The sequence below is a fragment of the Triturus cristatus genome, chromosome 8 (assembly GCF_964204655.1).
Source record: "Triturus cristatus chromosome 8, aTriCri1.1, whole genome shotgun sequence".
Classification (NCBI taxonomy): Eukaryota; Metazoa; Chordata; class Amphibia; order Caudata; family Salamandridae; genus Triturus; species Triturus cristatus.
In genome coordinates this window covers 64,351,296-64,378,296 of record NC_140591.1, presented here as the reverse complement: position 1 = coordinate 64,378,296, position 27,001 = coordinate 64,351,296, and the positions used below count along the sequence as shown (strand labels likewise).

The window sequence follows — 27,001 nt, the reverse complement described above, 5'->3', positions numbered from 1 at the left end:
TTGTCAGCGGCTTGGAACGCATGTTCGGGGACCTTATATTTATTATAGGTGTTTGGAAATTTCTGTTATTATCTGGACGTATCGGACGTATCGGATCAGTAAAGCATCTAGTATTATTGCAAGATCTTCCTCTACCTACATAGGCCATTGTTCCTAACTGTCCTGTGGGCAGTTCTAATTCTTCCTCCTCTTCGGTTTGTTTAGGCTGGTCTACTGCTAATCTTTCTTCGTGTATTCGTTCTACTTCTTTGCGGATTTTTCGGCACATAGCTATTATACTTAATCGTTTATCATGTCTCCCTTCTGATATATTCCGACTCCATGTGGTAAGAATTTGCATTTCTTCCGGATTTACTCCTGGTCGGTCTTGATTTCTGACCACACAATTTATGAGGAAACGTAACAGTTCTTCCTGTATCTCCACTTTCTGGTACTCCATGGCTCTATTAATACTTTCAGAATCTCGCCCTGACTGGACAAAATGATATATATTTTCTAAATGTGTAGTCATTCCTGGTAGCCTCCCTAAATATATTGCAGCTCGTCGGATACGTAATGATGCCAGCAGCATTTCATCCTCTTTGCCGGGCACAGGATCATATCTACAATCTATTAGAAGTTCCTTAAGCATGTCGGGAGTTACTAGTTTGGGCGTACGTTGGTGGGCTAATTCTTGAAAGGAAAGTTTATTTACTCTGGGTGGCGTGGAAAAAATGTTTGTTGTACCTCCTGTAGCACCGCCTGGGGTGCTGAATGTGAAAGGATTCGTTGAACGTGATATAGCAACCATAGGTGTGGGTACAGCTGTAGAAACAGATGTGCTTGCCGGAACTTGTGTCGGAGTTTGTTGTTGCGGAGGTACAGACGGAGGAGGGTCTTGGCGTTGAACCCCCTCGGCAGGCGGTCTATGTGGCGCGGTATTAGCATACTCGGGAGCTGCGTCGTCTAAATAAGAAGAAAGGAAAACATCTTCTGCGGTTCTGGGATGCCCTTTTGGATGTGCTTTTATCGGAAACAATGGGGGTGGCAAGTCTTTTGGTATCTCCGGAGTAGCCTTAGGTAACCCTTCGGCCAGAAGAGGATACATACCATTCATAAGGGCATTTCTTTGTCTGTCTACTTGTTCTGATTTTACTCGGGTACCTTCTTCAATTAATAGCTTTTCTCGGACTTTATTTGAATTCTCCTTACTCTTCTCTTCCTGTCTACGTGCTTTTTCTGTACGTCTATACGATTCTTTACGCCATAATTCAATGGCATCTTTCTGTGATTGTCTAGCTTTCTTTTTCCATAATTCTTCCTCTACTTTCATGATGCAATCTGCATCCCAGGTCCCAGCTGCGGGCCACCTCTGACTTTCTGGTAATTCCTTGGTGTAGTCTGCCCATAAATCAAGAAATAATATGGCGTCTAGGCCATGTTTATGATACATGAAGTACCCTGGAGTGTCCCTAGGAGGAATGGGAACAGCTTCTTCGAGTACCCCTTTTCTAGTTTTGATCTGTCTTAATTTCGAAAAGAGCGGCATATTGAGAACTGATCTGATACCTAATTTTGAACACGTTTAATACAACAAAACACAATAATGAACAGTCATTCACACCACAATATGCAGAACGTATTTAAAACATTTTAACATTTAACATTTAATGAACAACAATGATGGCCATTTAGGGAACTAGTCACTAAGCATAATACTCGGCACTAACTAGGTAATTCTGAATTATATACTAGACATACTTGATATACTGCTGAACAGTACAGATACACTGCTGAAACAGTGCAGACCGGATTTGTGTACCCAAACCCGTCTTGACCGGCACAACCTATGTGCACGTCAGAACGCCTCCCCGACAATGGTACTCACCGGGTAGCTCGGAACGGAAGGCCTCGGAACTGAACTGAACTGGACTCGGACCGGACTGGACTCGACTCGAAACTTCGGAACTTCGGAACCTGGTGGGCCTCTGTATACCTCGGATCTTGCTCTCTCAGCTAGGCTCTGGTCGGGATACTTCGCACTTCTCACCGCCTCGTCTGGGTGTTGATCGCAGCCTCAGTTACCCCCGCTCGGCAGGAGGGAGATACAGGAAATCCTGTGGGTACGCGTTGTTGTCCGTCCAGCTGTGGCAGGAGACCGGGCCTGCAACGCACCTCCGGCGCGTGAGATGAGAAAGTGTCCCTGTTCGGGCGCCATATATGTGGTAAATAATTTAATTACCGGTACTTAATTTGATGCGGAAAATCTATAATAATAGCTCAGTAAAATAAGAGGCAGAATCCGTGGTATTAGAGGTTCGGAACGGGCTTTATTCCAAAATCAATTCGAATTGAGGACTTCATATTCCGTCACCACGAAGGTTCAGGAAGTGAAAGACAATACTTTATTGACAGATAATCATATTTATAGAAGAGGCATTATAGTGAAACAGATGCAGGAGGCGTAACAGTTGATAACAGAGATAAAATCATACATGCGTAACTAAAATGGGTGTAACTAGGCGTAACTAAAGAACGTCATTAGGTATGATGTCATAAATGGGTGGTTCCATGAAAGAATTTCGCAATGTCAGCAAAAATACTTGGCAGAGATGCGCGCGCAGCAGCATGACGTGTGATTGACGTGTAACTAGAGGGTGAAGGGGACTTGACATTTAGCTCTACATGTGGAGACAGAAGTCTGGGGTTATGTCAACCTAATCCCAAATCATATCTAATATCCTATGTTTAAAGAACTGTGTTATCCAAAAAGAGAGGTCTCTTAGGATAGAATCTTATTCTATACTGACTATACTGACTGTTAGTGCGTGTACAAGCGTCTAAGTGTCTACACTAGATGCGAGGGGGTAGGAATATTCCATGGTAACGGGGCTATTAATTACTTGCATAAAGACAGAGAAGCCGGGTCCTTTTACACGGTAGCTAGAGGAATGTTTACTTAAACTGCTAGACAGGAATGCATTGGATGAGGAGCGGAGCAGAGCAGATAATCTTGAAGGTGAAATACAGTTTTTGGCAGGCAGATAGGCCGACAGGCCGAGTCAGGCACCGTTGGCCGCGCAGGGAGTAGGACAAAGTTCATGGATACAGATGCGAGCTCAGACTGGAGCTTTCAGAGGCAGAAGGCAGGAAAAGGCTTAATGGCAGAATCAGGGCCTACTCGCCTGGACTGTAAAATGGGATAAATGAACCATATAAAGCCGGTGGCCTTTCATACTTAGGAATAGAATATCCGGCCCATTCATGGCGGATCTGAAAGAGGACATGTTGACGGTGGACGCACATGTGTTTGCGTCTTCATAACTGGAACTGGAGGGAACATACACGTACTTGTGATTTATACATGAAACCGTTGGGGTCCAAGATAGGGGACATAACTGATCATAAAAATCCATATTTCCACACCAGGTGGAGCTAAAGACAGCAATATCATCAAGATAAGCTGCACAGTAGTCATCCAACCCAGTAAGGACTTGATTCACCAACCTTTGGAAAGTGGCAGGTGCATTCCTCAAACCAAAGGGCATTACCACAAATTGATAATGTCCTCCTGGGGTCGAGAAAGCAGTTTTGGCCTTTGCATTCTCAGCTAGTCTGATTTGCCAGTAGCCTGCTGTCAGGTCAAAGGTGCTCAAAAACTTAGCAGCTGCCAGTCTGTCAATGAGCTAATCTGCCCTACGTATTGGGTGGGCATCTGTCCTAGTGACAGCATTGAGACCTCTGTAGTCCACGCAAAACCTCATCTCTCTCTTACCATCTTGGGTGTGAGGTTTTGGCACAAGAACTACAGGACTAGCCCAAGGGCTCTCTGAAGGTTCAATGACTCCCAGCTCCAATATCTTTTGTACCTCAACTTTTATGCAGTCCCTGACATGGCCAGGTTGCCTGTAGATTTTACTCTTCACAGGCAGACTGTCACCAGTGTCCACCTCATGGGTGCACCAGTTTGTCTGACTTGGGGTCAGAGAGAACATATGTCTGTAGGATTGCAGAACGTGTCTGCAGTCCTGTTGCTGATGGACAGTGAGGCTGTCAGAAAAGACCACACCATCAACTGAGCCATCATCAGGGTTCTGAGTCAACAGGTCTGGGAGAGGGTCACTCTCTTCCTCCTGCCCCTCACCTGTAGCCATGAGTAAGCCCATGTCTGCCCTGTCAACATATGCCTTCAATCTGTTGACATAAAGCACCCTGTGGGGGCTTCTGGGAGTCCCAAGGTCCACCAAGTAGGTGACTTCTCCCTTTTTCTCAACAATAGTGTGGGGTCCAGACCATTTGTCTTGGAGTGCTGCTGGGGCCACTGGCTCCAACACCCACACTTTCTTCCCTGGCTGGTAAACAGTCAGCACAGCCTTTTGGTCATGCCAAGCTTTTTGGAGTTCTTGGCTTGCCTCAAGGTTTTTAGAAGCCTTCTTCATATACTCTGCCATCCTGGAGCGGAGACCAAGTACATAATCCACTACATCAAGTTTGGGTTGTCTGAGAGGTCTCTCCCATCCTTCCCTTACTAAACATAGGGGTCCTCTTACAGGATGCCCAAACAAAAGCTCAAAAGGGCTGTAGCCAACCCCCTTTTGTGGGACCTCTCTGTAAGCAAACAGAAGGCAGGGTAAAAGGATGTGCCATCTTCGCCTGAGCTTGTCTGGTAAACCTTTTATCATTCCCTTTAGGGTCTTGTTAAATCTCTCCAGAAGCCCATTGCACTGTGGGTGATAGGGTGTGGTGAACTTGTAGTTCACACCACACTCCTTCCACATTGCAGTCAAATATCCTGACATGAAGTTGGCACCTCTGTCAGAAATGACCTCCTTGGCAGGTGACACAGGAGCGACAAAACTCCTTGGTATCTTCTGACATATGGGGCCAGTGAAAGTGAGGGACAAGCCTGTCCCAAGTCTTGTTCTGGCCTAAGTGTCCTGCAAGGGGAATATCATGGGCCAAGGTAAGAAGGACGCCTCTGAACTTCAGTGGTATGACCAACCTCCTGGATGCACCAGGCTTGGGGTCTCTAGCCTCTGAATACAGCAGCCCTTCATCCCAATACACTCTATGGGTACCTTGAGCATTCCCTGCAGCCTCAGCAGCAGCCTGCTGTCTGAGGGGTTCAAGAGAGTGGCAGTCTAATTGTGCCTGCCTCAGATCTGCCCTTGAAGGTCCCCCTGTCCCAAGAAACTCAACCTGATCAGGTTCCAGTTCTTCTAGGACAGTTCCTTCAGGGCTCTCAGAATCATCCATCTGTGAGTGCTGATCCACCACCTGAGGCAGGGGGGAAGGCACAGCCTTAACCCTACTGCTCTTTCTCTTGGGTTGTGACTGGTCCATGGTTCCAGGATCCAGCACGTGTTCAGTGTTGCACTTTTTGGCCTGTGACCTGGTCACAGCAAGGACATGTGCATCTATCCCCAGCATTTCTGCATGGGTCCTATACTCCACTTCAGACCAAACTGAAGTTTCAAGATCATTGCCCAGTAAACACTCTACAGGAAGGTCTGAACTAAGAACAACTTTCTTGAGGCCAGTTACCCCTCCCCAGGAGAAGTTAACAATTGCCACACTATGGGAAGTAGTGGCATTGCTAGCGTTGGTCACTAGGTAGTTCTCACCTAGTATGATCTGTCCAGGGTCCACAAAGGCACGTGTCACCATTGTGACACTAGCCCCAGTGTCCCTGTAGGCCTGAGCCATTCTTTGGTTGATAAAAGGAGTCTGTCTGTACTTGCCCAGGTTACTGGGGCCTACAGTAGAGGACAAAGCTAAGTCCCCATCACAGATCAGAACAGCCTGAGTAGGTACTCTGACTAGGCCAGAATCCTCCTCAGTTCCCAGGGTTAACCCTACTACACCCTTTTGCTGGGAACCACCACTTACAGCTGAACTAGGGGGTACAGTTGCCTTAGGGGCAATGGTGGCTGGGGGCTTATCCTTTTTGGTGCACTCACTAAACCAATGTGAGTTGGACTTACAATAGTTGCACCATGGTTTCTTTTGGCCATCTTTCTTTTTATCCTTTTTGGGACCACCCTCCCCCTGAGCCTTTTGGGGGCCTGGTGAAGACTTCTGGTCTTTTTGTTTCTGCTCATTACCCTTCTGGTCTGCCTTTTTCTGATCACCGCCCTGGTTCTGGTTTTTCTGCTTAACTCTAGTCCTGACCCATCTATCTGCCTTCTTTCCCAATTCTTGGGGAGAAGTCAGATCAGAATCAATCAGGTGTTGATGCAGTAGCTGGTTTTGACAGTTGTTAAGGATTTGTTCTCTCATGATCAAATTATACAATCCTGTATAGTCCTTAACCTTACTTCCCAATAGCCAGCCTTCCAAAGCCTTAGTGGCACAATCTACAAAGTCAGTCCAGTCCTGAGTCTGTGTCTTCTGGGTATCCCTGAACAACAACCTATATTGTTCAGTGGTTAGGCCAAACCCATCAATTAGAGCACTCTTCAGGGCAGTGTAATTGTCAGCATCCTCATCACTAACTGTGAGGAGCTTGTCTCTACCTTTCTCAGAGAAGGAGAGCCACAAGATAGCTGCCCACTGACTTTGGGGTACCTGCTGTACTTTGCAAGCTCTCTCCAAAGCAGTTATCCATTTGTGGATGTCATCCCCACTCTTGTAGGGAGGGACAATCTTGCTCAGGTTTCTATTATCATAGGTCCTGTCTCTATCCTTAGGGATATTGCTGCCACCAGTGGGTTCTAACCCACTTAACTTTTGCTCTCTAGCCAGAGCAAGCTTCTCCTTGGCAAGGGCAAGTTCTTCCCTCTCAATCCTCAGATTAGCTTCCCTCATTCTGGCTTCATGCACTTTTCTCTGTGGGGAAGTCATTCCCCTGTGAGAAGAGGCATTGGAGTTGTTAGAGACATGGGAGTGGATGGATTCCCTTGAAGGGGATCTGTCTCTCCTGTTTCTCTGTTTAAGTCCACTTGGGGGTCTGAATGGGGGGACCCCATGCAGACTCCCATGTAAGCTTAAGTTAGCCTGGCTAAGTCTCCTTACTTCGACCAGACTGTCTACCTCCTCATCTGAAGTCCCATCTGACTCATCTGTACTGGGTAGACCCTCACCTGTACCTAGGGTACCAGCCTGGGAGGCCCTCTGACCATCATACTCCTTTAGGATCTCTACTAGCTGAATGAGGGTAGGGTTTGCACCCTGTTTTAACTTCCTGGAGGTACACAATTGTCTCATCTCCTGGAAAGTTAGGGTATCATATCTAGAGGGGATCTGTTTAGGATCTACCCCTCCTGAGAGAGTATCAACTTGATCTCCTCCCAGAGATATGATCTAGTGAGGGTGTGGTGTGTGCACCTACCTACACTAGTTGTATCTACTAAACCTCTCTAGTAGTTGTAGTCAGGGTGTGCTAGGCCCTTCAACCTACAACAACTAAGTCCAGTAGGACTTAAGTATTATAATCTATGTTAAAGGTACCCAAACAATATCTGTGTGATCTTTCAATTTAGTATCTCAAGATTACAATGGTATTACAACAGCAAGCTCAGATCCCAACCGCTGCTCACCAATGTGAGAAGTTGGCCTGATGTACAACTGTGCCCTCCGGGCCCCCACTGGGGCCCTGAAACTTCTGTGCCCATCATTGGAGTGGCCCACTGTCAGGCGGGGCCGCTCAGAATCGCCAAGCACCGGTAACGTGCCTCGAACGGCACCACAACAAGGGAGAAGACACCACTCACTGGGGCTGCAGGGCAGGACTCCTCCGGTCTCCTCTCTGGACTTAGTACCGGCACCCTCAGGGGTCCTCCTTGTGAGAAGTTGGCCTGATATATGATGTTACTAGTTCTAGTGTACACCTTATATCAGTCCAAACAACCCTTATGGTGATTGGTTGTAAAGTCAACCTTATAGACCAGCTATCCTAGTCGTAGCATGGACAAGAGCAGTCTTAGGCTAAACTCTGAATGGCATGTGAAGCCAGCTATTATACCATTTGTAACCCCTTGAATACCAAATGAAAGGACACCACAACAGATATATATATAAAATAAAGTGTATTTATTCTAGTCAAGCCTTCAGTATTCTTTATGAGATTCGAGGTAAGTACAACACAGTCTTATTCAAGCATACATTAAGTCACACAGGTAAGTAATACAGTTAGGCCCTAGGGGCCACGCAAACCATATACTAAATAAGTGGTAAAAGGACCACTGTCACGGAAATAGGATAGGCCTAGGCCTAGGGAATCGCTGGGGCTACACTACTCTACCAAAGGTTAAGAAGTGGGAGGCCCACGGGATTCAGGTGCAGAGTGGAAACACTCACGCGTAATGCGTATAATCGATAGAAATAGTACAGTTTAGAATTAATAAGATTTAGGAAAATTCTGGGGTAGCTAGGAAGTCGAGACTGGAAAACTAGACACTAGGATAGTCAATACCCTGATGAGCACCGGAGTACCCAAGTTACCTAGCCCACGGGCTGCGGGTGCATAGGTGTGAAGTTGCGTCAGGTTTCGTCGTCGACTCCTATGGATGCCTGAAGGAAAGGTGCTGACAGGCAGTCAGTGAAGAGTGTCCGGTGGATCCCAAGGCTGGGATCAAGAAGGAAGGATACCTGCAAGCAGAAGGGACAGAGTCTGGGTCACTAGCCAGTGAACACGTGGAACCAGGAAGGAACCAGGCGATGTCGAAAGTTTGCAGGTGAAGAGGTGAAGCTTGTCGCAGCAGCCACGGGTACCAGGAGACGTCGAGGACGACCAGGACCAGGAGGCGAGCTGTCCCACGAAGTCGAACTAGGACTCATCAAGCCTTGGCAAGCGGAACTCACGCGGAATGGAGGACTTGCTTCTGGTGCAGACAGGAAGGTCTGGGGTGCTGCTCTTTTTCAGAAGAACAGGAGCCAGTCTGGAGGAGCCAAACCAGCAGCTGAAAGTTAAAGGTGTGTCGTCGCAAAGGTTACTAGCCAACGGGCCAGTGACCAGACAGACGCGGCAAGCAGGAAAATGCAGAAGGGCCCCACGCAGGACTTGTGGAGTGTGGGGGGCTGATCTTCGGTGCAGATGGTGCTTGGCGTTGGGGCTTCTCAATCCCCGGTGCACAACTTCGAGGGGTCCTCAGAAGCTGCGCTGGAAGATACTCGCCACTTTTCCCAGGTAGCCGGTCCCACGTCTCTCGTCGCCTCCACGGATCTCAGCTCGGCTGTGGATGTGGATCAGGGTCGGAGAAGCCCGGAAGTCAAGGCTCTGGTCGGGCTCTGCAGTCGGTCCCTCGTAGAACTTCAGCAAAGCAAAGGGTAAGTCTCTTGATGGTGCCTGTTTGCACATGGTAGCCACTCCTTGGCCACAAGGGAGATTCTTCAGTCTTCTTCTTTCGTCGAATGTCGAAGGTCCAGAGTTTCTGTTCAAGTTGCAGGTTCAGGATAATCTAATGTCCTGGGGCCCAGCTACCACACTTATACTAATCTGGGGGGCTGGGTTGCCTGCTAGGTCACGCCTTATGGGTGGGACCTGGGAGGGGGGTGGTTACACCCCCTTCCCTTTGTCCAGTTTCGTGCCAGGACTGGGGCTGGAGTGCCCCAGCACCGGTTTGAACTGGACTATGCATGGGACACCTTGTGTGCCCTAGACAGTGTCTCGTTTCTTTAATCCCTCCCTGCCCCAATACACTAAGGCCTGTCTGGGGTGGTGCTCGCACCTCCCAAGGCAGAAAAACCTATTGTCCAAGCCTCCCGTGCCGGGATCACTCCCAGCAGCAGGAGGTCAGACTTGTGTCGTGGCAGCAGCATCCATTTTGTGATGCTGGGGCTCTGGTTAACTTTAACCGGGTAAGTAGGTTTCAACATGTCTTCTCCCTCTAGAAGGGAGGGATAATATCCTCATCCCCAGAAATGGGATGGGGGTATTATTCCAAAGTGTTAGACACCTTACACGACATGTTTTGATAAAGCCAAACCATAGTTACCATAACCGTTTAAGATTATAAGGCACTTTAAGAGTATATGGTAGGCTATATCATAGAACAGCTATAAGGACATGGTTCCGAAAGCTGCAGACAGGCTCAGCTCATGCTAGAGGACCATCTCACATGTTACCAAGCACTCTGCCTCCAGGATTGTTAAGGCCTGCCATAGGAGTGGCTGATAGGTACACATGTGTCTATATGTAAGATAGGTATAGGAATACTACACCTAAGCAAGGAGTGATTACACGACCTTGCCTCAGCTGAGTGATCAGCCAGTTGTGTCATAATGGAAGGCCAGGCCAGGGGTGGCACAATACATGCTGCAGCCCCTGGTAGGCCTAGGGTACACCTATGCCCTGGGTACCTAAGGTACACTGTACAGGGGCCAATAAGGTGATCCTATCCAATTGGGTTATGCACCTAAAGTACATAGTATTAATTTAGAGAGAGAAAAGCAGGGCTGAGGGTCTGATTAGCAGGCCCACAGCCACATCTAAGTCGAAAACCAGTAAAGCAAAAGCAAAAAGTGGGGTGAACATAGAAAGCAGACCCTACTCTCCTACAAAAACCATAGACCCATCAGATGCAAACATGCACTGTATAGCCTATTAGTCTCTTTTTGTACAAAGGACCAAACTGAAAACCATGACCAATCAGACACCAGCACCCTGTAGAACCTTCCCAAGAGAGGTTGAGTTCCTCAGATTTTCACCGCACTTCGTTGTGTAAGGGTGTCTCCCTGAGCCTGGCTCAGTTCTACAGTGAATTCAGATACGTGTATATCTTATACTTTATCAGGATAATGTTGGATTCTAAGGGATTATTCAGACCTTGCCAGTCCTGTGGGAAGAAGAATGTTCACATTGATGATTGATGATGCCCACAAAGGCTGTATTTATTGCCTTTATCCAAAGCATGAAGCAAGGCACTGTAAGATATGCCGCACTTTCCCCACTAAAATCTTGAGGGATAGAGAGGGACGGCTTTTATTATGGCTAATGACACCTCTTCAGAAGCGGAAAGTGATACTTCCTCTAAGTCTCATATAAGGCAGAAATCGCCTGAGGGACAGCCTGAGGAGAAAAGGAAGCAACCTAAGATCTCTCACATGGCAAAAGAATCCCTTAATCAGGAGAAGAAGTATAAAGTCTCCCCAGGGATTTCATCCCCTCAATCTGCAGGTACTTCTAAGACCAAATCTGCTAAGAAAACCTTCTCAGGTTCAATAGCCTTAACTGCTACTTCCACAACTTCGACTATGTCATCTTCCAGACCGTCGACGATGATAACCTCTTCAACGGCAAGTCTCAAAGGTTCTATTTCATCAACATAGCCTTTATCGTCGACAACACTTCCGTCGTCGAGGGCATCCAAACCAAAAGCCTCGATGTCGACCGCACCGTTGACGAGCAAACATTCGCCGTCGAGAAAGCCATCGCCGGCGACAGTATCCCCGTCTGCAGCACAGGCGTCGACGACGACACCATCGTTGGCGATGACATCGTCGACGGCAACAATACCACCGTCGACAGCAGATTCGTCGACGACGAGGATTTCACCAGCAGTAATGTATGCCAGTTTTTCAACGCTGGTTTTGCAAAGGGCACGCATGGAGTTTAAAACCCCAAAGATTTCACCATTACCTCCCAGCAATCTTCTGGATGTTGAAGATACGGACGACGAGGAGGGTCAATTTGGAGTGGCTTATAGCCTTTCGCAACTCAATGTTAAATGCCAAGAGGACGATGACAGTGCTGAGGAGGAGCACTACTACCAATAGTATGAAGCCCCTCCTACTCACTTTCGACAATATAGATACTTTGAGCAGCCTATGCAGCAACCTGCTCAATTCCCACCAGAGGTACTGATGGACCTCCAAAGTATGCTGCAGGACTACAGAAAGAGGTTCCCTCCTCAAGAACAGGAAATTATAGTACCTCCACCACAACCAGCAACTCCGGCACCACTGCCGCCTCCTGTGATACCAAGTCCAATTAACCCTCTGCCTCCACAAGAGGACCCTGCTACCTCTAACGAAGAGCAGGAAGAGGGGGAGATTCCTGACTCTGTGACACCCGCAGACGAATGGGATGGCTATGTAGTACCAACGCCTTCATTGCCACCTCACCGCCCTTCGGATTCACCTCCTGAAGACATAGGAGGTTTCCATAATATTATGGACAAGGCTGCTGTTAGGTTCCACCTACCAACTGTCGTGCATCAGGTAAGACTGTTTTCTATATGACTGTAAGGAACAATCCAGAAAAAGTGTGAGGTCCATACCCATCATCGATCACATTTGGCAGGAAGGGGTGAAAGTGATGAAAACACCAGCCTCTGTGATCCCTGTGCTGCCGAGACTGGATAAAAAATATATAGAGCCCCTGAGGACTCTCCTGCTTGTCTAACAGGACACCCCAAGGCAGATTCAGTAATCCTCAAGCAGCTCAGGGGCGCTCTAAGAATCCGTCCGCTCCTATTACCTCCCCACCTGATAAAGATGGTAGTCGTCTTGACACCATCAGAAATAAATTTTCATCGATGGCAGCGATTTCTGTAAGGGTGGCAAACGCTCTAGCAATCCTGAGCAGATACGATCGTCAGCTATGGTCGGATGTAGGGGAGATGATATCCTTCCTCCCGGAAGAAAATAAGGATGAGTTTACTAAACTCATCACTGAAGGGGAAAGAGCAGCGTCGGAACAGATTGACAGTGCTATGGACATTGCTACTATCAGTTTTAGGCAGTTAGTGAGTGCTGCTGTCTTACGGTGTCATGGATGGCTGAGAGCGACAAGTTTCTGCCCGGAAGTGCAATCCAAAATTTTGGATATGGCCTATGATGATGATAGCCTCTTTGGCAGCCACATTGATGAGGATTTGACTGTGATCAAAAAAGATACAGACACAGCTAGAGCTCTAGGTACACTTCAGTAACGCAAGGTTCCCTTTCGGGGAGCTCGGGCCGGGGTTTCTCAAACTACAGAAGTAATTACCAGTGTTCCCAGACCTATCAGTCTTACTAGCCACAATTTTGACAAGGATATCAGCAATATAACCACCAACCACCTATGGCTGGTTTCTCTCGTCAAGGCTCAAGACAGAGGCCAGCATCCCAAGGCCGCGACTCCGGCCGCAAGCAATGAGTTCAGTCGGGTACCAGTGAGTGTGCCTCTTCCCTTATAAGGTGCAAAACTCTCCATGCATTTTCACCAGTGGCGCAAAATCACCTCAGACAAGTGGGTCCTAGATCTCGTATCTCACTGCCACACCTTGGAGTTTATTCAGATACCACCCAATACACCCCCCAGGGGATTGCACCCCCCTCGTCTGCATCTGCTCAAGAGAGAAGCGAAGATCACGCTTCAAAAGGGCGCAATAGAAAAGTCCCTTTTTGACAGAGGAGGGAAGGTTTATTCTCCCGTTTTTTCCTTATTCGCAAGAAATCAGGAGAGTGGAGACCTATCCTGGACCTCAGGAAGTTAAACAAATTCTTGAAGTCTCAAACATTCAGGATGGTCACTCTGGCAGACATCTTGCGTCGCCTCAACAGTGGCGACTTCATGACGTCATTGGACCTCGAAGACGCTTACTTCCATATCCCTATTCACCCGAAGCACAGAAAGTTCCTAAGGTTCACAGTGGCTGGTACCCACTACCAATTTCGAGTCCTTTCTTTCGGCCTCAAATCGGCTCCACAAACTTTCACGAAATTCATGGCTCCAGTAGCAGCTGCTTTAAGAAACAGCGGTCATCAGGTATTTCCATACCTAGACAATTGGCTTCTGAAAGCACCATCAGCTCATCTAGTGGAAGCAGCAACGAAAGATTGCATTTCTCTGTTTCAGCGATTAGGCCTATCATTAAACTATCAAAAATCCTCACTCATGGGGGCGTGGCTTGCAGCCAAGCGAGATGGCCGCAACCTAGTTGGGCTCCGGGGAAGAGATCGACTCCCCGCTCATCCGCCATTCATCCGAGCAATGATCCGATCCCACAGGTCCAGAAACGTAGGCGGACACACAGCGGCGCTACCGGATCCAACTCCTGGGTCCCTCAGACGCCTGGGACGGAATCGGCAGGATCCAGAACTTTGCGGCCCGACTCGGCGAGTGCGACCGGGGCCTCGAGTGGCGGGGTGACCCCGGGCACGGCGCGACCGGACCGGCCTGACCCTGAGGTGGAGACGGGGGCTGTGCACCTGCCAGCAACTACTGACGGCGGCGCTGCCAGAGGAAGCCGGGGCAGAGATGAGGCGAGTGCTCTAGTGTGGGAGGCGTAATCGGGTCTGCTGAATTCGATCGGCCCGCAACGAAGAACCTGCACGGGGCGCCGGGGCTGAGGCGCGAGCTCCGCTACTTCTCCGGGGGGTCTAGCCCGCACTCTGAGGGCTGCTACCGGACGCCGAGGGGGCTTCCTCGAGCCTGCGCTGCTAGTGGGGACCGGTGGGGCGCACCGTGGACTGTGACCCTGCCCTGTGCCGGGCCCCGCTGAGGCGTGCAGCCGGCCCTGCTGATCCGCACCACCCCCTGGGGGACGACCTGAGACGAAGCACGCTCCCTAGGCTGCCTGAGGGGTTCGTGCCCTGCCTGGAGGGCCCTGGTGTATCGACTCCCCGGTGATCTGCAGGAGTGTCCTTTGAGAGGCATCATCTATCTGCGCCATGAGCGGGAAGGGAACCAAGGGGCACCACCAAGGCAAGCTTGATAAATTCGCCTATACCAAAGACCCCGCGGTGTCGGACCGCGGCGGCCGCGAGGAGAAGATGGCGGCGACCACCGACGCACCGAAGGTGACACTGGAGGACATTATGGCGGCCTTAACACAGGTACAATCAACGGTGGGGACGATTTCTACGGACGTGTCCCTGCTCCGCGCGATCTTCCAGAAAATGTCCGCCAGGGTTGCGGAGGTGGAGCAGGTAACAGAGACTCTGGCGAAAGACTCGAGAGGCCTTCTGCAGAGGGTGTCGCAGTTGGAGTCAGAGAACAAACGTATGGCGGCCCGGCTGGATGACCAGGAAGGGCGTTCTCGCCGCAATAATGTGCGCATTATCGGGATTCCCGAAAGTGAGGGGCACCCAGCCATGGACCTATATGTCGAAGAACTGATCAAATCCAAGTTGCAGCCCCGGGGCCTCTCAGCATTTTTCTCGGTGGAGCGAGCACATAGGGTACCGGGAGGGCGTCCGAAGGTGGGAGCGCCTCCGAGGCCCGTCCTGGCCCGCCTGTTTAATTTCCGAGACAGGGACGCCATTCTGCAGGCGGCACGGGTGGCACCACCTATCAAACTTCAGAACTCCACGGTGTCCTTCTTCCCTGACTATACGGCTGCGGTGGCGGCGCAGCGGCGGAGTTTCGTGGAGGTCAAGAAGAAACTAAGGGCCAGAGAACTTCCATATGCAATGCTCTTCCCGGCACGTCTTCGTGTGGCGGCGGAGGGCAAGACTCTCTTCTTTGACACACCAGAGGAGGCTCATGACTGGTTGGAGGGGTGGCGCCAGGCTGGTGGCGCACGGCGCTCTAGCCGGGGGACAAGGCGTCCCGGGAGTGTGGACGATCCTAATGGACAAGATCGGCGCCTTGAAGAGGTCGAGGAGGAGCCCACCGGTTGACGTGATGGCTTATATCATTCCCGAAATGTGGTTCGGGGCTGTCCTCCGGGGACCGCTGCTGCTGTATGGTCCACACACTAGCTGTTTTGGGACATGAACGATGGGACCTGGGGATAGGGGACGTCCTGGTCTCCCTCGGACTCCACGCTCCTTAAAGCGCAAGTACTGTTGGGGGTTAATGGGATCGAGCACTCTGCTGAGTTGGGGTGGCGGGCAGTTCTGAGTCCGTGTGGCAGGGAGGCAGGGAGGGGGGCGGGGGGTTGGGGTACGTTCTTTAGTTTTGTTCTTTTGTTCTGGTTATATAGGACACAGCCTTCAGACTTACACCACGCACATGTTCAACACACGACCCGGGTCGCCTTATGCACTATCCGACTCCTGCTTTGTCGCTTCACCCACCCGCCGTGAAGTCGGACTTGTTTAGTGATGTAGCCCCTGACACTGACATGACCCCGGTGCAGCCCCTCTCATTACTTACCTGGAATGTTCGGGGTTTAGGAGATAAAATCAAACGAGGCCTGGTCCTGCATAGTATCAAACGATGTGCCCCGGCACTGGTCTTACTTCAGGAGACCCATCTCACAGGCACAGCTACTAAAGCGCTGGACAGATGGGGATATAAGATGGTGGTGCACTCTGAGTTCACCTCTGGGTCCCGGGGGGTTGGCATCTTGCTGCGCAAACAGTCCCGCTTAATCCTGCTGGGTGCACATACGGACAGGGCCGGGCGTTTCGCCGCTGCTCACATACAATGGGAAGGACATCTCTACAACGTAGTGTCGGTCTATATCCCTCCCGGGTTACATGCCGCGGCGCTCCCGGCACTGAGTGAAATTCTCCTCACTCTACCAGAGGGGGAGGTATTACTTGGGGGTGACTTTAATGCAGTGATGAATGATCACGTTGACCGGTCTCCGCCTCGAGCGCGTGGCAGTGGCGCGACGCGACTGGCAGGCTTCACGGCGGCACTAGGGTTCACAGATCTTTGGCGATGGTACCACCCAGAGACGCGCTCTTACACGTTCCACTCCGGGGTGCACGACAGTCTCACCCGTATTGATCACTTTCTGGGCTCCCCCGGTTGCCTCCACAACATTGCCAGTATTGACATTAGACCCAGGGGCATCTCTGATCACTCCCCGATCCTCTTGCACTACAATAGTCCTCACCTGATGCGCCGCCGCGTATACACGATATGCCCCAGCTACCTGCGACTCCCGAAGATTGGTAAAACCATCGCACGGGCGTCTAAACTCTACTTTCACGAAAACGCCGTTTCGGTCGACTCCCCCACGATTCTTTGGGAGGCGTACAAGACGGTGCTGCGGGGCCAGGCAATGGCTGCCCTCACAGGCTATAAGCGCATGCAGACATCAGAGCTGCAGTCGCTGGAGCTTGCGCTCCGGACTGCGGAGGGTCGCCAGGCCGAAACCCCCTCCCGCGAAACCTCACATGACCTGCGAATGGCTCAGGTGAAGCACAGGGAGCACCTGACGGACCGTGTCAGACAACGACTTGAGGCCTCACGGCACACAGTCTACGATGTAGGCGATTAAACCGGCAGACTACTAGCGTGGTTGGACAGGCGCGACAGCGGAGTCCGATGGATCGCGCAGCTTGTCACTGCCGAGGGGTCGAAAACGTCAGACCCGCGAGAAATAGTGCGCACCCTAGCGGGGCATTTTCGTGACATATATTCCTCCAATTCCTCCATGTCGGTGGAGGTGGCACTGACGTATATCAAGGACCTACGGATGCCCACGCTCTCCCCTGAGGCCAGAGAGTCCCTAGAGGCCGAACTCACAGTCGAGGAGCTACAGATGGCCATTGCCGCGTTGCAACCCGGTAAAGCACTGGGTCCCAACGGCGTCCCGGTTGAGCTGTATCAACGACTGCCTGAGATGTTGGCCCCACACTTGCTGAACATGTACAAACACAGCCTGGAGGCGGGGGAGCTCCCCGCAGACCAGCGAACGGCCACTATCGTGGTAATACCGAAGCCGGGTAAGCCGGCGGATCAATGTGCCTCCTATCGCCCCATATCGCTGCTCAATGCAGAGGCCAAGATCCTTGCGAAACTATTGGCCCTCCGACTCACGCCTCATTTGACTGACATAGTGCACCCGGACCAGGCGGGCTTTATGCCTGGGAGAAGTACCTCACACAATCTAAGACGCTTATACGGTGTGTTGGCCCGAGTGGACCGACTGCAAGGACCAGCTGTCATTCTATCCCTTGATGCCCGCATGGCATTCGATATGGTGGAGTGGCCCTTTCTCTTCGCGGTATTGTCACATCTGGGGTTTGGGCCGAAATTTTGTGCCTGGATCCGACTCCTCTACACCAAGCCGCTGGCCCATGTCGCGGCCAACGGGCATATGTCGGAGGATTTCCCCCTAGGGCGGGGTACGCTTCAGGGCTGCCCGCTCTCACCGTTGCTTTTCGCCCTCGTGCTCGAGCCTCTCGCGACTTGGATACGGTGGGAGCCTATGATGCGGGGCCTCCGCTGGTTGCCGAGCTGGGAAGACGGCGTCTCCCTATACGCGGATGACATACTGCTCTACTTAGCTTCCCCTAGGCGCTCTATCCTAACGTTGCTTAACATCTGTGAGGTGTTCGGCCGGGCATCCGGCTACACGATAAACTGGTCGAAGTCGGTCCTCCTGGTGCTGCGGGGCCCCCCCCCTCGGCTGTCGGAGGGCTGTCAGATACAGGTGGCGGAGGAGTCGTTCAAATACCTAGGCGTGCACATTACACGGGAGCAACAGGAATTTTACAGGCTCAACTTAAGCCCTCAATTGGACCGCCTCAAGCAGGATGTGCAGCACTGGGGAACGTTGCCCTTGACCCTGGTGGGGAGAGCGGCGCTCTTTAAAATGATGGCCCTGCCGCGGTTTCTTTATGTGCTGGAAAATACTCCATACCCGGTGCCGCCGACCTACTTCCGCGCGGTAGCAGCGCAGGTCTCCAACCTCCTCTGGGGCAACAAACCAGCGCGCATTGCACAAGCAAAACTAGTCCGTGGGTGGTACGACGGGGGCATTGCGCTCCCAGATATCCAGCTCTATTATTGGGCGGCGCAGCTTAAGGTGATCAACCAGTGGCTCCATGCGCCTCAGTCAGACACCGCGTTTAAGGCAGATAGGGATATACTGGGTGAAAGGGGTCTGCTAACTCCACTATATGATGCCCGGTTGTCCCCGCAGCTGATCGGCCCTCTGCGACAGACTGTGTCTATCTGTCATGCGGCGCAGGCCAGGCTGGGTTGGCGGGGAGTCCTGACGCAGCTTACGCCTCTCTGGGATACAAAACGACTGGGGCGTCTGAGGGATAGCAAGGGCTTTGACGCTTGGGACGCCATCGGGATCTCGGTGATAGGCGACGTGGTGCACAAAGGGGAGGTGGTCCAATTCGCTCGCTTACAACAACAATATGAGCTAGCTCCCTCAGAATGGTTCCGCTATCTACAGATGAAACATGCCCTGACAACACAGTTAACCCCAGGTGTGCAGGTTCCGGAGGCATCCCCACTGGAGGACAGGTTGTTGACCGAATACATGCCTAAGAGGGCCACGTCCTTCACGTACCGTAAATTGATCAACAATTTGCCGGACTCTATGGGGCTATTGCGGGAGAGGTGGGCCGGCGAGGTCGGCGATTTTGATGACCCGGACTGGCGGGAGGCGCTGGCCTCGCCACGTGAGGCGGGTATACCCTCGAGGCTACGGCTGGTGCAGCTTCGTATTTTGCATCGCTCATACTTCATCAGGAGCTTGCTACATAAACTGGGTAGAGCGTCGCATCCCTTCTGCCTGCGGGGTTGCGGGGAGGAGGGAACCTTCTATCACCTGATCTGGGACTGTCCTGTTCTCCAGCTATTCTGGAAGCGAGTGCTGCGTACGATGTCACAGGTGTGCGGGGTGTCGCTGCTGCCTGAGCCCAGGCGTTGTCTCTTGAATGTGTGGGAGCCCACAGATCTCAATCGTCAGGCGCAGGGCTGGGTGACGCTTGGGAACATGACGGCCAAACGGAACATAGCCCAAAAATGGGGAGCGGTGGAGACGCCTTTGCTATCAACATGGAAGAGAGAGATGGATAGGGCTATGTTTGCTGAGCGCTCCGTCTTTATCAGGCGGGGTTGTCCTCGAAAGTGGGTCAGAGTGTGGGGAGCATGGAACAAGTATAGGGGTAACATATGTGATCCACCACCGCTTTCTGATGAGGAATCCTCTGACTCGGATGGCTAGGGAGGCTGGGGGGGTGGAGGGGAGGGTAGGCGATGCTGGTGATTTCCAGGCATCCGACCTGGGCCTATCTGAAATAATTATGACTGTGCATGGTGATTTTTCTAATGTACTATATATACGGTCTGATTCTATATTTGTTAGTTGTATTCGTTGTGAAAACAATAAAATTTCTTTAAAAAAAAAAAAAATCCTCACTCATTCCAAGCTAGAGAATGTGTTTTCTGGGAGCAATTCTGGACATCATTCAGAACAAGGCCTTCCTTTCCCAAGAAAGACAGCAACAATTGCAGGCACTAGCACTAAAACTGTCCAGAAAAAAGTGTGTTTCCGTAAGGATGTTGAAGTCTCTACTGGAATGCTTTCATCGGCGATAGACCTGGTGCCAATGACTCGACTATACATGAGACCTCTTCAGGAGGAGTTGCAATGCCAGTGGATACAGACCAAAGGCTCTTTTGATGACATAGTAGAGATCACTCCGTTAATGAAAGAAGCTTTCCTCTGGTGGGCACAGCAATCAAATCTATCCAAAGGACTTTCTTTTCTCCAAGTTATTCCAGACTACGTCGTCACAACAGATGCTTCTATGGAAGGTTGGGGAGGACACTTGCAGGGACTACAAGTTCAAGGAAAATGGTCCTCAGCTCAACACAAAATGCATATAAACAGACTGAAGTTGAAAGCCATATCTCTCTCACTCCAAGCTTTCCTCCCACGGATTCAGGGATTCTCGGTTCTAGTCCGCACAGACAACACCACGAGCATGTTTTATATTAACAAACAGGGAGGAACCAGGACCCTATCTCTGTCGCAAGATGCCCAACAACTTTGGGAATGGCTAAGGCTCCACAAAATCTCTTTAACAGTGGAACATGTCCCAGGAAATACCCTAGCGGATGCCCTGAGCAGAGCAAATGACGGCTGTCACGAGTGGGAGCTGGAACAATCACAACTGGACAGGATATTTGCAACATGGGGGAAACCAGAACTGGATCTCTTTGCCACCCAAATCAACTCCAAATGCCGATTCTTTGCAAGCAGATTACCTCTCCCAGGATCTCGGGGGAATGCCCTTTCGATGCGCTGGTCATGGATCTATGCGTACGCTTTTCCCCCCATACCCTTGATTCCCAGGGTCCTCACGAAGATCAAGTGGGAACTTTGTCGCATTCTGCTCATAGCCCCCAGATGGCCCAGGCAACACTGGTACTCAGAACTTCTCCTGTTGTCAGAAGCGATGCCCATTCGCCTCCTCCCAACGCCAACACTGTTATCCAGGAACAATGGCCAAGTGTGTCACCCGGAATCAGCCACACTGCAATCACATGCTTGGTTGGCTCCTGAGTTCTTTGCATTTAAAGACCTAAACATTTACCAGGATTGTAAAGAAATTATAGCTAAGTCAAGAGCTGACAGCACCAATAGAGCATACAAACTTAAGTGGAAGCGTTTCTGTATATGGTGCAGACGCAAAGCCTTAGATCCTTTTTGCTCTGCTGCTGAAGAAAACTTACCTAATTTGCTCTCTTTAGCGAAATCTGGTCTCAAACGCTCTTCAGTTAGAGTTCACCTTGCTGCTATATCAACATACAGGCGATTGCCCAACTGCCCCTCATTATGGTCTTCAAGAATCGTGAAGGAGTTCATGAAAGGCCTGTTTAGGACTTTTCCACCCCTCAAGGCTCCACCTCCAGAGTGGCAACTGAATGTAGTGTTGTCTCAGTGGATGAGGCAACCTTTTGAGCCTATACATAAAGCGGAATTGAAATTCTTAACCTGGAAGGTCGCCCTTCTCGTGGCTCTCACCTCCACAAGAAAGGTTAGTGAAATACAAGCGTTCACTATATCTCATCCTTTCCGGCGGTTTTCTAATGATAAAGTCATTTTAAGAACAAACCCTAAGTTTATTCCAAAATTACCCTCTCGATTCCATTTGAATGAACCAGTTGTCCTCAGAACTTTTTTCCCTAACCCGTCCACACCGGCTGAAAGAACTTTACGCACTCTTGACATAAAAAGATGTCTCAAGTTTTACTTGCAATGGTCAAAAGAGAACCGCAAAACAAATCAGTTGTTTGTGGCTTACAGCCAAATCTGCCAGGGAATTGCAGTCACCAAAGCTACCATAGCTAGATGGGTAGAGAATGCAATACAGTTTTGCCACGACAAGGCTAGCAAGCCTTTATCACAAACTGTACGTGCCCACTCCACTAGAGCAGTCTCTGCTTCTGTTGCTCTATTTGCCGGAGTACCACTTGACAGAATCTGCAGAGCAGCAACATGGAAGACAACCCACACGTTCTCGCAACATTACTGCCTTGAGTCATCGCACAGAGCTGACGCAGCAGTTGGACAGGCAGTGCTACGAAACCTTTTTCACTAAGGTAAACCAATTTTCCTAGAGGTGTTCTACATGTTTATCTATATATATAAAAAATAAAAAAAAGAATATATGTGTATGTGTATATATATATATATATATATATATATATATATATATATATATATATATATATATATATATATATATATATATATGTTCGAGGCATATGAGCTGCAGATTACACACTTTTGTATAGATCGCCATCTGGTGTTGGGCCCGGATGTTTGCAGTTTGTTTTTCCTCTTGGAAAGTCTTTGGAAGTCACGAGGTCGGTGACTCCTCCCTTGGATCGTATTGCGCATGGGCTTCGGCTCCATCCTCAGATTGTTTTTTTCCGCCATCGGGCTCGGATGTAATCTTCGCGCTCCGGTTCCGAACAGCTTCCAGTTCGACGATCGACGCGCAATCCTCACTCCAACTCGCGGTATTGTTTCGATCGCGATCTCCCCACTCGACGCGCCTTCTCATCGGCACAGACCTTCGGTTCCAGTCATCGACAGCGGCCTTCGGGCCTACCCAAGCTCCAGTTCCGGCTAATGGAAAGGACTCCATTTAAGAAGTGCCCTCGATGTGGGTCCAAATTCCCCCACACCGATCTCCACGAGGTATGCAATCTCTGCCTCTCCCCTGAACACGAGGCTCGAGACTGTCCAGGGTGTAAGTCTTTCCGGTCCAAAAAGACCATTCGGGACCGAAGAGCCAGGAGAACCATGGCACACTCATCGGCGACGATTTCGGACGACATCTTCGGAGAAGACGTCGACGCTCCAGAACAGCATTACACCGACGAAGGCCTCGTCAGCGCTTCCGAAGCCGACGATGTGGAGGACATCACTCCGGCGCAGAGGGTCGTGAGTACTGATTTACCCCCCACACCCTCGCCAGCACCGAAAAAGGCTTCGGTCACGCCTTCGCGTCCGGGCCTAGGCAAGACCAAAGACACTGCTTCACACACTGCACCTTCAGGGCCGGTAAAGAAGCCAAGTAAGCCTTCTGGCGGCTCGGGCTCGAGCCAGCCCACCGTCAGTGCCGATAAACACTCTTCGGCACCAAAAAAGAAACCGGCCTCCATCTCGACACCGAGTCCCGCACCGAAGCCCTCGGGGTCGAAACCCAGCTCTTCGGCACCGATACCATCTTCGGTACCGACCAAACCACACAAGGCCACCGGCACCGACACCTCGAAGCCAAAACCCATCTCGGCTCCTACAAAACAGGTACCAAACACCGAACCAGCACAGAAAAGCCTAAAAAACATACGGCTCCGATGCCTTCGGCTCCGACGGACCAACCAACCTCACCAGAACTTTACACCGGATCCCTTGCAAAAAACACTGACCAAGGAACCCAAAACTGGACATTTAACGCTCTCTACCAAAAAGAGACATTTGGAGAAACCTGCTCCACCTCCACCTCCAAAGAGGAAGGATTCTGCTACCTCTCCTTTCAGAATACCTTCCCCCCCTCCTCCACCTCCTCCACCTTCTCCTCCTCCTCCACCTCCTCCGCCCTCTCCACCCCCACCTCATCGTTCCATGACCCCGTCCCCGGACGATGATGATCAGGGGGACCCATATGATGACATAGGGGATGTGCCCCAGGACCCACCCAAAGGGGACCCTACCCCTACAGGATCCCCAGACCCATGGGGCGATTACAATATCCCTGACATCCCCAACGTCCCACAAGACGATCTTTACCCTTCCAGACCTTCTCCACCAGAAGACTCATTGGGGTTCAACCACCTACTACAAAGGGCGGCACACTATCACGGGGTAGATTTACACACCGACCCCGTGGAGGAAGATTTCCTCCTCGACACATTCGACACCACACATAGGTCTACCTCAATATTGCCTATGCTCAAAGGAGTGGTAAAGCATGCCCCAGAGGTTTTTAAGGACCCAGTTAGAGCCAGGGTCATTAACCCGTGCATCGAGAAAAAATACAAATCCGCCCCAACAGATCCCTCCTACATCAGAGGGCCAGCGCCACTGGATTCTCTAGTAGTATCCACCGCACGTAAAAGGGCAAACTCCCAGGCGTCAGGCGAAGCACCACCACCTGACAAAGAATCTAAGCTATTGGATGAATCAGGCAAGCGCACAGCATCCCAAGCTGCCAATATATAGCGTATCTCCAACACTCAAGCGCTACTAGCCAGATATGACAGGGCCCATTATGACGAATTAGAAGGCATAATGCGCCACCTCCCTGAAAAATATAAAGCTAGGGCCAACAAACTAATCCAGGAGGGTAAAACTATTACTAACACCTCCATACGTTGTGCCCTAGATGCAGCAGACACAGCCATAAATACTAGCGTCCTCCTTCTTCGCCATGCCTGGCTAAGGATCTCAGGTTTTAAACCGGAGGTACAAGCCTCCATTCTCAACCATCCCTTTGACCAAGAACATCTATTTGGCCCAAAAGTGGATGAGGCCCTAGAGAAAATGAAAAAAGATACTGACACGGCAAAATCTATGGGAGCATTGCAATCACACCCTCCCAGACGCTCCTTTCGCCGTTCTTCCTTTCGGAGCACATCCAGAGGCTATTCCTCAGACACCGCGTCCACTTCATACAAATCCCCTACTCAGTCCACCTTCACAAGGGGTTATCAAAGAGGCGGCTACAGGGGTAACAATAACAAAGGCAGAGGCAAAACGAACACTGCCCGCTCTGCCACACCGCCTACCCAATGACTTCCCCCCGCTCCCCCCAGACCATCCTACTCCGGTCGGGGGCACACTCCAAAATGTCATTCCTGTCTGGGCTACCATCACCTCAAACAAATGGGTAACACAATTAATTTGGTCGGGCTACTGCCTAGAACTAATATCTACCCCCCCCAAACATTCCACCCAGGCAACGCCCAATGTCACAAGAACATCTAAGGTTACTAAAGCAGGAGGTAATCTCCCTCCTACAAAAACAGGCAATAGAACACGTTCCTGCCAACCAACAAAATATGGGAGTCTTCTCCCTATATTTTCTCATACCAAAAAGGGACGAGACTCTATGACCCATCCTAAATCTCCGGCCCCTAAACACATACATACACTCAGACCATTTTCACATGGTGACGCTTCAGCAGGTACTTCCACTCCTCTCCCAAAACGACTTCCTCACCACTCTGGACCTAAAAGACGCGTATTTTCACATTCCAGTGCACAACGCTAACAGAAAGTACCTCAGATTTGTAGTGGACCGACAACACTACCAATTCAAAGTGCTCCCGTTCGGAGTCACAACAACACCACGAGTATTCACCAAGTGCCTAGCAGTGGTGGCAGCACATTTGCGAAGACAACACATTCACGTCTTCCCATACCTAGACGACTGGCTGATAAAAGCCAGTTCATACAATCAGTGTGTACAACACACCTCCACCACTATCCAACTACTTCACCAACTGGGCTTCACGGTAAACCACAAAAAGTCCCATCTACAACCATCTCACATAAAACAATACCTCAGTGCCACCATAGACACCTCAAAAGCGCTAGCCTACACCAATCCGGCCAGGATTGCAAGCATTCAGGCTGTCCGCGCAAAATTTATAGCACAACACTCCCTTCCAGCTCGAGTGTTCATGCAACTAATAGGGATGATGGCCTCTTGCATTTTCATAGTATCTCACGCAAGACTTCAGATGCGTCCTCTCCAAGAGTGCTTAGCGCACCAGTGGAACCAGGCCCAGGGTCAACTGACAGATCTGTTGTTGGTAGATGGTCGCACCCATCGCTCTCTGCAGTGGTGGAACACCACAAACCTTTCCAAAGGTCGACCGTTCCTGGACCCGGTTCCTCAGATAGTACTAACAACAGACGCATCGCTCTCCGGCTGGGGAGCTCATCTATTACATCTCACCATGCAGGGCACATGGACACATCAACGGAAGTTACTCCATATCAACCATCTGGAGTTACTAGCAATCTTCTTAGCCCTAAAATCTTTTCAAACACAGATTTCAGGCAAGGCAGTCCTGATCCGCACAGACAACATGACAGCCATGCATTATATTCAAAAACAGGGCGGCACACACTCTCCACAGCTCTCTCAACTAGCACAGAGCATATGGAGATGGGCCATACCCCACAAAATCTTTCTCCTAGCTCAGCATGTCCCAGGAGTTCAAAACACTGTGGCGGATCTGCTCAGCAGACTGACACAACAGATCCACGAGTGGGAGCTTCACCCGCAAGTTCTTCACCTGTTCGTTCAAATGTGGGGGCATCCACAGATAGACCTCTTCGCCACCCACGAAAACACAAAATGCCCAAGCTTCGCCGCCAGATACCCACACCCATTGTCCAAAGGAAATGCGATATGGATGAACTGGTCAGGCAGATTTGCATACGCTTTTCCGCCTCTCCCACTCATTCCACTAGTGGTGCGCAAACTACAGCAACACTCCCTCACACTAATCCTAGTAGCTCCAACGTGGGCCAGACAACCGTGGTACACCACACTGCTGGAACTCTCTGTAGTACCGCACCAAAAACGACACCTCTCACCATGCCTCTTAACCCAGAACCATGGAGAGATCAGACACCCAGACCCAGCTCAGCTCAACCTTGCGATCTGGCTCCTGAAATCCTAGAATTTGGGTACCTAAATCTTCCCCCTGACTGTATGAACGTCATCAGAGAATCTAGACGACCTACCACTAGAGCGTGCTATGCTGCCAAGTGGAAACGCTTTGTTGTCTATTGCCATAACAACACCATCAATCCCCTGGATGTGTCCATTCAACACATCATAGGTTACTTACTCCACCTACAAAGGTGCAATCTAGCCTATACGTCCATTCGACTACACCTCGCAGCTATTGCAGCTT

General features: G+C 50.5%; 1 protein-coding gene across 1 annotated transcript in view; it reads left to right on the top strand.

The window, feature by feature from the left end:
- The window catches only part of LOC146801335 (sodium/potassium-transporting ATPase subunit alpha-1-like), a 2,293,178-nt gene that overhangs the window by 1,071,860 nt on the left and 1,194,317 nt on the right, over window positions 1–27,001 (top strand). The gene's annotated exons all lie outside the window — the stretch shown is intronic.